This window comes from Marmota flaviventris, chromosome 8 (genome assembly GCF_047511675.1).
Source record: "Marmota flaviventris isolate mMarFla1 chromosome 8, mMarFla1.hap1, whole genome shotgun sequence".
NCBI lineage: Eukaryota > Metazoa > Chordata > Mammalia > Rodentia > Sciuridae > Marmota > Marmota flaviventris.
Window position 1 is genome coordinate 85,009,549 of NC_092505.1, and position 12,228 is coordinate 85,021,776.

Genomic DNA, 12,228 nt, shown 5'->3' on the forward strand with positions numbered 1-12,228 from the left:
TCCTGCCTTGGAAGTACTCAACAGATAGTAATAGCAACTATTTTTATTCTCTTGTTTCTGTCAGTCTTTCAAAGTTTGATGCAATTATTACAATTTTTATTTTAGCGATGGATATAAGAAAAAAAGTGAAAAGCTTTTGAGTTCTGTTCCCATCACTAATTCTGGGTTACTACTTTAACTTAGAAGAATTTGTTAAATGGTAAGTAGGCTTGTCATCTATCGAGGTCCCAGCTGTCAGGTGAAGGGTAACCAAGAGATTACAACATACTCTGCCAATATCAAATGGCAGGGAAAAAATGTCAGAAAATTTTCCTTCTAACTCTGCAACTATGACTCCACTGAGCCCTCACTGGGGTGATCTCAGCTGACAACCTGGCCCCTGACCACTGGGTTTAACCAGAGCGCTGCCGATGCACAGTGGCCCGTTAGCTGCACACCTTGGGTGAGCCCATCGCACATCCTATGTACCCTGCCCCTTTAAAGGTGTGCATGTATCAATTGACTTAGTCCTTTCAATAACTCCATGCAAAGGGAATTATCATTATCCCAATTTTCCAGAGGAAGCTGAGACTGAGAAAGCTGATCAGAAATACATCCACAGCTAGAGGATTGGAAGAGATGGAGCTGGTACTCATGCCTAGGCTATCTGGCTCGAGGCCAAGAAGGTTCAGCTTGCCATCGTGTTGCCTGGGAAAGTTGTTAAGCATGCAAAGATTAGAACTATTTTGGTTATCACTATTATTCGTATTTCCAAAAATAAATCTTTTCTTACATATGGAAGCATTAATTTCTCATTTTGACTATTTAGAAATGAGAACAAGATGCTGAACTACGCAGAGGAAATCTGTAGAAGCCCTTATAAAACTTTGCACACAACCATGTGACTGGTTAAAAAAAAAATCACCTACTTCTATTTTATTGGCTAGCTCCTGTCTGCTGCCTTGTTTTGGACTTCTTGGTCCATCTAGCAGAGCTGCAGGCAGGCATACTGTCTCTTTGCTTCAGCTCCAGATCAGTGCTGGGAGGACTTAAAATGGAACAGCCAACATCTTTAATGCTCTGTGCTCATGTATGAATTTCAATAGGCACTTTCTGAAGTTCAGCTCTAATGGACAAGTAGAAACTTAGTAATAATGGGCAAGGAAATATCACCAAAGGTCAATTCTAGCCAAGAGAAAACCTGATCTAATGCCACTACTTTTTTCCTTTGAGGCTGATCTGGAAGTGGGCATTAGTGGGGTAACACCCATCTTCCAGTCTCCTTGAGACATAGAGGTTACTCATGTTAACACAGTGAGACAGAGGACACGATAATTCAGGCAGGCCCCTTACAGGTCAAGAAACTTAATTAAAGATGTTTTGGGTGAAATTCTCCTAAGCCTGAAATTCATGATAGAACCATTTTATTGTGCTTCGAAAATCAAGTGAGACTATTCTCCCTTTCTCATTTTGGCACTTGAGTTCATATTATGTAGGGAGACAGCCTGGGCTTTCAAAGTACAGTCATGTGTCTTATATCAATGTGTTAGTCAATGGCATACTGCATACATGATAATGGTCTCACAAGATTATTATGATGCTGGAAACTTCTTATCACCTTGTATTTTAACTGTACCTTTTCTCTATTTAGAACGCAGATACTATTTGCATGCAGTGTTCAGCATAGGGAAAGGCTTTATAGGGTTATGTCTTAGGAGCAATAGGCATATTATACACCCCAGGGGGATGATAGGCTCTCTACATCTTGGTTTGGGTTAAGTGTTCTCTGTTATGTTTGCACAACAACAAAACCATCTAATGATGCATTTCTCAGAATGTCTTCCATTGTTAAGTGACATATGACTGCAGATGAAACTTACATTTCACTTACAATCCATGTGACTTTCAGCATTACTTGTTTTTTATTTGTAAAGTGGGTTTCATAACACAAGTCTGCCTTGTTGTGAAAATGAGTGATATACTGTTAGGGTCTGTAAACAAGTCAAGATGGCGCCTGGCATTTTGCCAGAGGGAATGGTTTGTGAAGTAAAGCCAGCGAGCCATTAAGTGTGGAGATTCCTTATTGGTTGACTGCTGTATCTAGTTTATGTTAATTAAGATAAGCTGTGTGGAATGTATATATACCCCTCTGGTCCTACAATAAATGGCTTCCACTCCTGCTGTTTCAATCTACACAAGTTGCTCCTCACACCCCCCCCCCCATTATTTTGCTGCAGCCGGACTGTGGCAATACACTAGATCACTAGATATAGAAAAGGCACTCAGTAAGTGGTAGCTAGTATTATTAGCTGTAATGCTTAAAATGTTTTAAAAACTTGACATTATATTTTTAAAAATTTTTTATGTGTTTTATTTTTTTAGTTTAGCTGGACATAATACATTTATTCAATTAATTTATTTTTATATGGTTCTGAGGATCAAACCAAGGCCTCGCACATGCTAGGTGAGCGCTCTACTGCTGAGCCACAACCTCAGCCCCTGACATTATATTTAATCCATGTAGGAATGCCCTAAATGATCTTTTTGTCTGCACCCATATAACGGAACTATAAAAAGCCTTCTTGGGAAGCCAGTCTCCTTTAGATGGATAGATTGTCATGTTTGTCAGAACATACATATAGGAATACCACAGCAGGAGAAACCTCCAAAACTGAAGAATGCAAACTTCTCACCCCAGAGAAGGTGCTTATACTCCCCTAGTGTCTGGTCTTTGAAATCTCCACCTCTTTGTGTATGGGTTTCTTCTTCAAGTTCTTTTCTGGCTGAAACATCCTATAAGTTAACTGATTGGGTGAGGGCTGGCAAGATTCACTCTGGGGTTAGGAATTAAGGATTTTCAAAGATAAAACTGCTCCCTAAGAAGCAGGTTACTTTCTACTCTCTGTTCTAAACAATAGGAGAAGGCTCTAAGTCTCAAGAATGGAGGATTACTGATGAATCACAAAGCTTTGATGAACTACAGAAAGTACAAATTACCTGCAAATTTTAGGAATGAATTGAACTTCAAAAAGCCTCTGGATTGAAAACATCTCCTGAAATTAGGAAAACATACTGGTTTCAGAAACACAGGTCTATCATTGCCTATGGCTCGTTCATTATGGTTTCAAGATACAACCACGAAACACAGACATTTATTCCATGACTATTTTTCCACACTGCTTTGGGAATAACCTGGGTATCAAATGACAATAAGCATTTTCCATCCAAAGAAGGTGCACAAGTATGACCTTGTTCATGCTATGACAAGCCTTGGATTTGAAAAGTCAGAGAAATATTAGTAATCTGTTCTCAAAAGTTCAAGTAGCGTACTTTAGAAATATAACTTTTAATACTATACTAAGTGGGAAATGAACACAAGAGTTATGACACCCGGTAAGCTCCTTGAAGCCTGGGGCTGTGTCATTCATCTATATCTCCTCAGCACCTGCCATAGGCAAGGAGATATTCATTAAAGAGAATATCCCATGTTTGTGCCAGGGATATTTGAATGGAAACTTTTCTTGAGTTAGTTGAGCACTTTCTCAAGTGTTTTGCTTTCTCAAATTGATACTTGGATGTTAATTATCTTGTGTAATCATAAAGAATAAAATTCTGTGAGTCATTCAGAAAAGTAGGAGTAGTTTTTACCTGGAATCACCTCTGCCCAGTTCCAACCATTAAACTCCTGGACAGCATGTGCTTTGGAGCAAGACAAACCGCTGCTTTCTAGTTGTGTCAGTTGGACAGGTTTCTTAACCACCTGAGCATTGGTTTCCTGGTCTGAAGAATGCCTTGTTCTTGCTTGGCTGTATTTTTCTTTTGGTCAAGGGTAGCATACCTTCTACAACTCAGGGAGCCATTATTATGGTCATTTTTAGAAAGTTATATTTTCTACTGGTAAGAAACAACCTTTTTGATAAGACTGTGTCCCTGTAATATGCTGTTTTTAAGTCCTTTGGGTATCAAGGTTTGCAGCAGCACATTTAACAATAGCTAAATTATGGAACTAACCTAAATGCCCTTCAGTAGATGAATGGATAGGGAAACTGTAGTATATATACACAATGGAACATTACTCAGCATTAAAAGGGAATAAAATCATGGAATTTGCAAGAAAATGGATGAAGTTGGAGAATATAATGCTAAGTGAAACAAGCCAATCCCCCAAAACCAAAGGCTAAATGTTTTCTTTGATATGAGGATGCAGACACATAATGGTGATGGTGGTGGGGGGAGCATGGGAAGAATAGAGAAACTTTAGTTAGGGCAAAAGGAGAGGGAGGAGAAGGGAGGGGGCATGGGGGTAGGAATGGTGGTGGAATGAATTAGACATCATTACCCTAAGTTCATGTATAAGACACAAATGGTGTAAAAATACTTTGTATACAATCAGTGTCTTGAAAAATTGTGCTCTATATGTGTAATATGAAATGAATTGCATTCTGCCATCGTATATAACAAATCAGAATAAAAAAAATTCACTCTTCAAAAAAAAAAAAAAAAAACAACCTTTTTTTGCTGAAAAATAAAAACCTGTTGCTTGTCACTTTATTAAATCTAGACCAGTTCTTTCAGTCCCTTTTGACTTGAGGACAAGATGTGGGATTTTAGAATTACTGTGTGAAACTAAAATGCTTTCACCTCCTCCCCTCTCAACCGACCCCAGGGCAGTCACCCCAGATCCTGAGCATCTTCTCAGCCTGACCTGCTGTCGAAAATAGAAGTGGAGAACAAGGTCCCCACGCAGAGCAGAATGATTCATGTGCAAACGCCCTCTCTGATTCATAACAAGGGAGGAAATCATCCTGTCATCCCAGAAGCCTGCAGAGCCAGCCTCATTTGGCTGAGACTGTGGGGGCTCCCAGCTTCCGGGCACAGAGTTTGGCTGCAGTCTGAATGCGTGATGATGACCAAATTGGGGAGGAACATAGCTCAGCAGCAGGGCTGACGACTCACCCACCGAGGGACTGTGGGTAATTAGAGATTCATTACAATCCCATAGTTTGTATCATGGCTCGGGGTCAACACAGGGTCACTGCACATGGCAAACTTAGGGAGCTGTGTCTCGAAGGATGACGCCAGCCAGGGGAGTGCAGAGTGAAGCGGACAGTGATGAGGAGCCAGCGGGGCTGGGACGCAGATACACAGCCAGGGACTGGCGACAGCCCGGATGTGGGGCAGTGGGCCTCGCAGGCTCTGGGGAAGGAAGCAAAACACAGGCAGCTGAACTAGCTCCCCACCGCCATCCCTGCCATCTCCAATTAACCTCCCAGGCCCAGGGTTCCCAGAGACTGGCCTGTCAAGGGCCAGTCCAATTTCAAAAAATAATTGGGGCCTGACACAGGGTAGCCAACTTCTTATTTTGCAGAGTAAGGACATTGAAAACAAACAAAACAGTTGCCATCCACTATCATCATCATTTCAGAAGAGGAAGGAGATTTTTACACTAAATAATGTAGGGAGGACGTAATCGCAGGGTAAATGACAGTCATGTAAATTTAATTAATTTAGCTCACCAACTTGTGGTTATTTTTTCTCATTACCATGAAGACTCATGAAAACTCTCCTGCAGGCGGGTGCGAGGCCTTCCCTCCAGACTTTCCACAATGGGGAGACTTGGGGCATAGCTTGTGGAGGAGATTCGCAGGGAGAAAACCACCAACGACAACTTCATGAACTCTGTGGAGAAAATTGTTATAAAGATTTCTTTATGAAGAAATTGATGAAGGAAAGTACTTTCCATCCCTTCTGTACCCATTCTTTTCACTTCTCAGTTAAAAAGAAAAGAAACACAAAAAAAGGGGGGAAAAAAAGCTCATGTGCTAAATCACTGCATTAGAGGGCAATCAGAGGTCTGTGTTAAAATGTTCTAATGGATTTAACTGGGGATTTGACCATATATTTCTTACAAGTGATAGATCAATGGTCACAGACATGGAAAGCCCTTTATTTAAAGAAAGGACTTTCGCATCTATGATCTCATTTGATTCTCCAAACAAATCCTGTATTTGGTATTGTTATTATATTTCTCATTGTACAGATGAGGAAACCGAGGGTAAGACTGGTCCAAGTTCAAATATCTGGTAAATGGTAGAGAATCAGGATGCTAACCCCTCCTTGGGTACTAGATTATGCTCTTTCATTAGACTATGTTGAGGAAAGAATGAGGCAGCTTGATACATTTTCCTATACTTAGTCTGTTTTTTATTCTGTAGATCAAAATCATCACATTTTAGGGAAAATCTTCTAAAGAAGCAAAATTTAAATCATCATAGCCTCCAAATGAAAGCTATATTCTCATTCTCAAGACATTGGTTATCAAGTATGGGTCATCGCCAACCAGGGACATGTAAGAGCACATTTCCTTACTCTAAGAGGACCACCCTGCTGGGTGGGCTTATTCAAAATAATATAGTAGAAAGCATTTCATTAACCAAACTAAACCAAACAAAAAAGGCATCCGTGCCTCACCTGCAGCTGATGTTGTGTTTGTACTTTTAGTTGTTTTTTGACTTTAGAGAACATCTTTGCATCTCTTTTATTACACTGAATTAACTAATTTCACTAGATGCTGATTTGTCACATTCAAGTAGGGCAAAGTGGTGGGCAGGAGACTGTGGGGCAAGGAGAATGTGGCTTGGAAAGGGACAGCTGCATGTGTTCCCTTGTGTGTGACCAGACAGGCTACAGGTGGCTTCTACACCTTCAGAGGTGGAGGGAGTACATGTGAGGATGCCCCCAGGACCTGCAGCCCTCTCTGGGCACCGGGAGCAGGGATGTCTTTCCTCTGACCCTGATTGATTCTCTCAGAGCTCTCTGCCCAAATCCTCCTCTGGCTGGGGTTGAAATGCTCCTTGAATTCCAGGCCTGCCCTCAGCTTTATTTCCCCTCCAGCCTGAATGCACAGCGATATCCAGAACTGACAGGGCAAGGAGGAATTAGGTTCTCAGGGAAAGAAGGGCTTTGACCCTAAAGATTAAAATCAGGGATCCCCTTGTCCACATCTCTTTGAAACTGTGAAGGGCTTTGTGTTTGGCTTTCCTGAATAGAAAGAGCGGACTTCTACATAGGTTGAGACTAATAGTTTCTCAAATTTAAAACTCTTTAAAGATGTGAAGAATTGTGTAAGTGAACTATGTTAATATTTCTATATGGTAATATGTGTCTCCTTTCCTTGATTAATGGACCAAGATAGGATCCTAATTAGCTCAGACCTCTAATATTTAACAAAAAAATTCCTTCATATGATTGAGATAAGTTTTGTATCTGATTTAACAGGAATGCCCCCATGTTAATTCCTGGTTTTGTCACCATACCATGATTATTTGCAATACCGATAGAAGCTGGGTGAAGGTTATATGGAAACTGCTACTTTCGCAACTCTGAAGTCAAATTACTTCAAAATCAAAGTTTTTTTTTTTTTTAACTCTTCATGTAGCTTTCTCTTAGTAGGCTAAGAAGTCTCCAAGAAATAAAAAATATTAGTAAAAAAGCGATGTATCATGTATCTTCAGAATGCTGAGGGTTTTTTTTTTTTTTTGTCTAGATAGTTCAGAATAATAATTTAAAAATGTCTTTGCTTTGCACTTACCATATACGAAGCAGAGTACAAATGATGGATTAGCTTTCTCATGTATTAGTGGGCCAAGGGATTTTCACTTGGAACTAAGTTACCTGTTTAAGAACATCCTATAAAAGAGGCTTTTGGGAATTAAAAATAATTACCATCCATTGTGGAAGTTACTTGGTCTTTGTGCTTCATATGATTATTTCATTTAATAACATATATTCTTTGACAGATATTCTTTGACATATACCCCGTCTTGCTGCGCAGGCTAATTTGGCTGTCAATGTATGCATTCACTCATTCATTCATTGGCTCATTCCCTCAACATTTATGGAGTGCTTAATAGATGCCAGGAGCCACAGGCTGCCCTAAACAGGAAAATGCCCCTGCCCTCACTGAAGTAAACAATATATAAATTTAAAAATTTGCAACAAGGCTATTGTAGAAACAGGAGGATGAGGGGGAAGGGAGCATGCAGGGGAATGAGCTGCCTGTTTTAAATGAAGGATCCAGGGAAGGCCTTTCTGAGGAGACAGCTTTGGAGCTGAGATGTGACTAAGCGGGGAGAAATGCTACAGGGGAGGAAGGAGTGGCAAGGACACAGTCCTCAGAGGAAAAGAATTGATGCCCAGGGCTGTGGATCTGGGAGGAAGGACAGTGGCTAGAGGAAGATGGGAGAGAGGTAGTCTGGAGGGTTTTGTAGCCTGTGGAAAAGAATTTGGATTTGATTTTCATTGTGATGGGAAGCCACTGGAAAAGCCCGGGTCAGATTTACATCTGAAAAGAATCACTGTGGCTGCTGCCCGGGGAACTGCTTGTAGGGGGGCCAGGGCAGAAGCAAGGAGATCCTGGGGGCCAGGCAAGGGATGTGGTGGCTTAGATGAGGGTGAGAGTTTTCTTCTAACCCCGGCTCTAAGATCTATGACTTCCTGACAATAAACTCTAATATTGAATGCCTTTTGGCTTCACAATGTAGGGATCCCAACCTGCCAAAGCTGTGGGCACAGAACAAATAACACATTTTGTATTCTGAGTGTCTCTGGGAAAGGAAGAAAAAATGACAGGCAGAAGGGAACAAAGGGTGTGTATGTGTTTTGCCATTGTCTCTAAAAGTGGATAATGTGCATTCAATTGCCCTCCCCCTTTCAAGTCTCCTCGTGCTTATTTCTGCCCCACTAATTTTTACATAATCCCATGTGGCCTTTCTGTGCAACTTCCCTTGAAGGAGATACATCTTTTCTTTCAAGAATGCTAGCTGCTCCTATGGGGCAGGGGCCGATATTGTGTTGATACAGCTCTTGTAGTCAATGACTAGAACCTTAAGATGACGTAATGAATGTTAAAAATGTGTACTTTTAAGATGAGTTCATATGTAAGTAATTGAATTGATGCAAGGACATTTATATCATACAATGGGGGGTTGGAAAACATCCTGGCTCTGCATCCTTTCCAGAGGACTTCCATGAGCCTCTGTATTACAGGATGTTAATAGGTGCTATTTGAAAACAAGGCTTTGCTATCAGGTAGTTCAGGGAGTCTACAGGTAATATGTAATTCACAGATTTCTTTGTTGCAGGACTTCTCAGTGGTTTTTTTTTTTTTTTTCCTATGGTGGTTTTTTCTTTTTTCTCATTTATTTGTTTTTGTCTATTGTGAATAGCCAAGAGTGACATAATTGTTAATATTTCCATAATTTCTTTGAGTATGGAACTTTTTTTTTTTTTTTGTATTTCAGAGAGGCACTCCTGAGACGACAGTTCTGAAAACACACTATTGGCAAAAGATTCCAGTGGAAATCATGGTAGATAATAAAGGTGGGCTCTTCTTCTGTCTGTTATCAATAAAATCCAAAGCCTATTAGCAAGAACAAAGAATTAGCAAAGGTTTGAATTGCTTCTTTCAAATTGACCATCAGGAAGACAGTGTTTATACATAGATTTTTTTTTTTTTAATCTTAGCAAAATGTTTCTGGAGCTTATCATCCTGAAGTACAGAATTCACTCACCTTACAGTTTTATATCAGAATCTATTGTTAAATAGTCAGTTTGTTAGAGTTATTAAAAGAGAAATTCATTTACCAATAATTTTTTTTCACCCAAACATAGTTAACGACTATAACAGTCACAATCTTCCTGGAAGGTAGGAATCTGGACCAAAGTTGGCTACTGGAAGTGAGTTCTGCAGAATTCCAGTTGTTATTCCCAGCCCTTTATTTTTCACAATTTCATCTGGTTGGAAATCTTGAACCTGATCCAGTTTTTCTTGCCTTTTGTGATCCTGTGACCAAGGAGTCAGAGTGAGCAGCCGACACTGTTAAGAAGTAGTGGCAGTGATCTGAGTGGAGGTCTTGAAATGAACCCGTGAGCTCCATTTTGGGCATGGTGACATATAGCCCTGCAGCAGTTGTAATTAAAATTGGGTTAAGGAGTCAAAAGCAATGGGAACAGAGTGTGAGTGTGTAGAGACTGCTTTGGTTCTAGACAGGACGGTGTGGACCACATATTATGCCCTAGTGGTTATAGCTGAGAGAACTTGTGCCTACTTTTCTTCCATGAGCATCCATCAGGGCCTGGCTGGCAAATGAATGACAGTATACCAAAAAAGGACTGCAGGTTGAAAGAGCTCAAGAAAACTCTGTAAAAGAGAGCATCACACCCCAAGGAGTCAAGAGGCAGACCTATTTATTTTAGAAGACACAGACAATCTTCTATGCCAGATACTGGACCTTACTCCCATTATACCTCTTCTCCTGAAAGAAGCTCTTAAGGATTGTGGTTCAGTGTTTGGCTTTTATTTAATTTTAATGTATATTATTCATGGCATATTAACTGAACTAAATTGTTGTTTGCATCTTTCAATTATAATCTCTTGCAATGTATTAGTAATGCACTCTGAATTCTTCTCTTTCAGTTTGTTTTGTAATTCTCAGGTAATGAAATGTGTGTGTGGCAAGCAAAGTGCTCTTTCAAGAAGGTACAAACAGTTGATACTTGCTCCATTTTGGATGGCGAGAAACCTATTAGCCAAGGGGCAGAGGCTGTGGAATTCTTCTTGGATGATTCCTGCCTTTGTGATCTCTGGTCCAGCTCATGCTGTTGAACAACCACATTCTGCCCTGTCATCATTTTGCAAAACCTGTTGTGTTGATGGAACCACCTCCTCTGAGACACCTTTTAACTTTCCATCAAACTGGAGTAAAGTCCAAAATTCTCACTGTGGTTTCTGTGGACCACTTCAGAATTGACTTCTTTTGGCTACCCCAAAATGCCCTGCCTTGCCTTTTATGCCAGACCACAGGCTTTTCCACACATGGTTACCTTGACCTGGAAAAATCTCCAACTCCTTATTTCCTGCTTTCTCTTTTCTCTTTTCTGCCTTTTCTCCAGCCCGTCCCTGGGGAACAACATTCACATCTCTTAATTTTACCTCCTATTCCTTACCTGCACAATGCACATGCTAATGCATTCCGGCACAAGTGCACTCATGTACACACACACACACACACACACATGCACGCACGCATGTATAAGCAATGGCTGGCTGGCAGAAGCATGGATAATGGCTTCTGCCAGCCATCCATTGCTCATTGTCTGTTTCCCCCATCAGGCCCTAAGCTCCTTGAATAGATGGTCACAAGATCTCTTATTCATTGTTGTATCCTTTGTACTTCTCACTTCTGGCAGGAAAATAGTTGCTCAATTAAGGAAACAATGGGTAAAGAGTTTATGATATTTACAGTGTTCTTAATTACTGACTTTCTTGATGATGATGATAGGGTTTTTCTCTACCTTGATTAAAAGTTAATAGTACTAAAACAAAAAAAGTAGAAGAAAAAGAAAGCAAACAGTATGACTTAGAATTCCCTCAGTGTTTCAGGCCCCTCAAAAATATAGATTCCAGAAAAATTGTTATAAAATTCTCATCAGTAGCAAACATTCTTTACTTTTTTGTGGCTCCTTAAGAAAAGCTGGTGAATATCTCAGGTCTGTTACACACAGAAATATAAAGATCAAGTCTTGGGAATTGGAAGATTTAACACTTGCCATTTTATTTGGTCAGCCTAAGGTATGTCATGTTTGCAATTTTTCTGAGACGCAAAATTTAATTACATGATTTGTGCATCTGAATTGTGAAAGTGAACACTTTTTTATCCCACTCATTTAACATATTAACACTTAAGAAGTAATTAAAAATAAGCTTTGTTTATTTATGCAACAATACCCAATAAGTGAGGAATAGACTTTTAGTGAAAATTTAAAAAGGCAATAAATTTATGGTGTGAAGATGTGAACAGAAAATAATTGTCGGGACACCAAGGATCATGTTAAAACATTTCATTTTCTCTAGCTTGGAGGGACTTGGGGGGTATCCTTCATAAATTTTGAAGCTCTTACATACACATACATACTTGGCATTTTAGCACAGTGTAGTTGTCACCCCAGGGGCAGAGAACAGTTGCCACTCATTATATTGTAATACATTTGAACATTTTGCTGGGTTTGACAAACATATTTAAATATGTATTGGCTGGAAATAGCATCGCCAACAAACTATAATTTTGTGGGCTCTGATGCAATCTGAATGCTCTGACAAAGCACTGGTCAATTTGACCATCTTAATTTGACCAGGATAAGAGTGAACATAGAGTGTATTGTGTGTGTGTGTGTGTCCAGTTTTTCCCA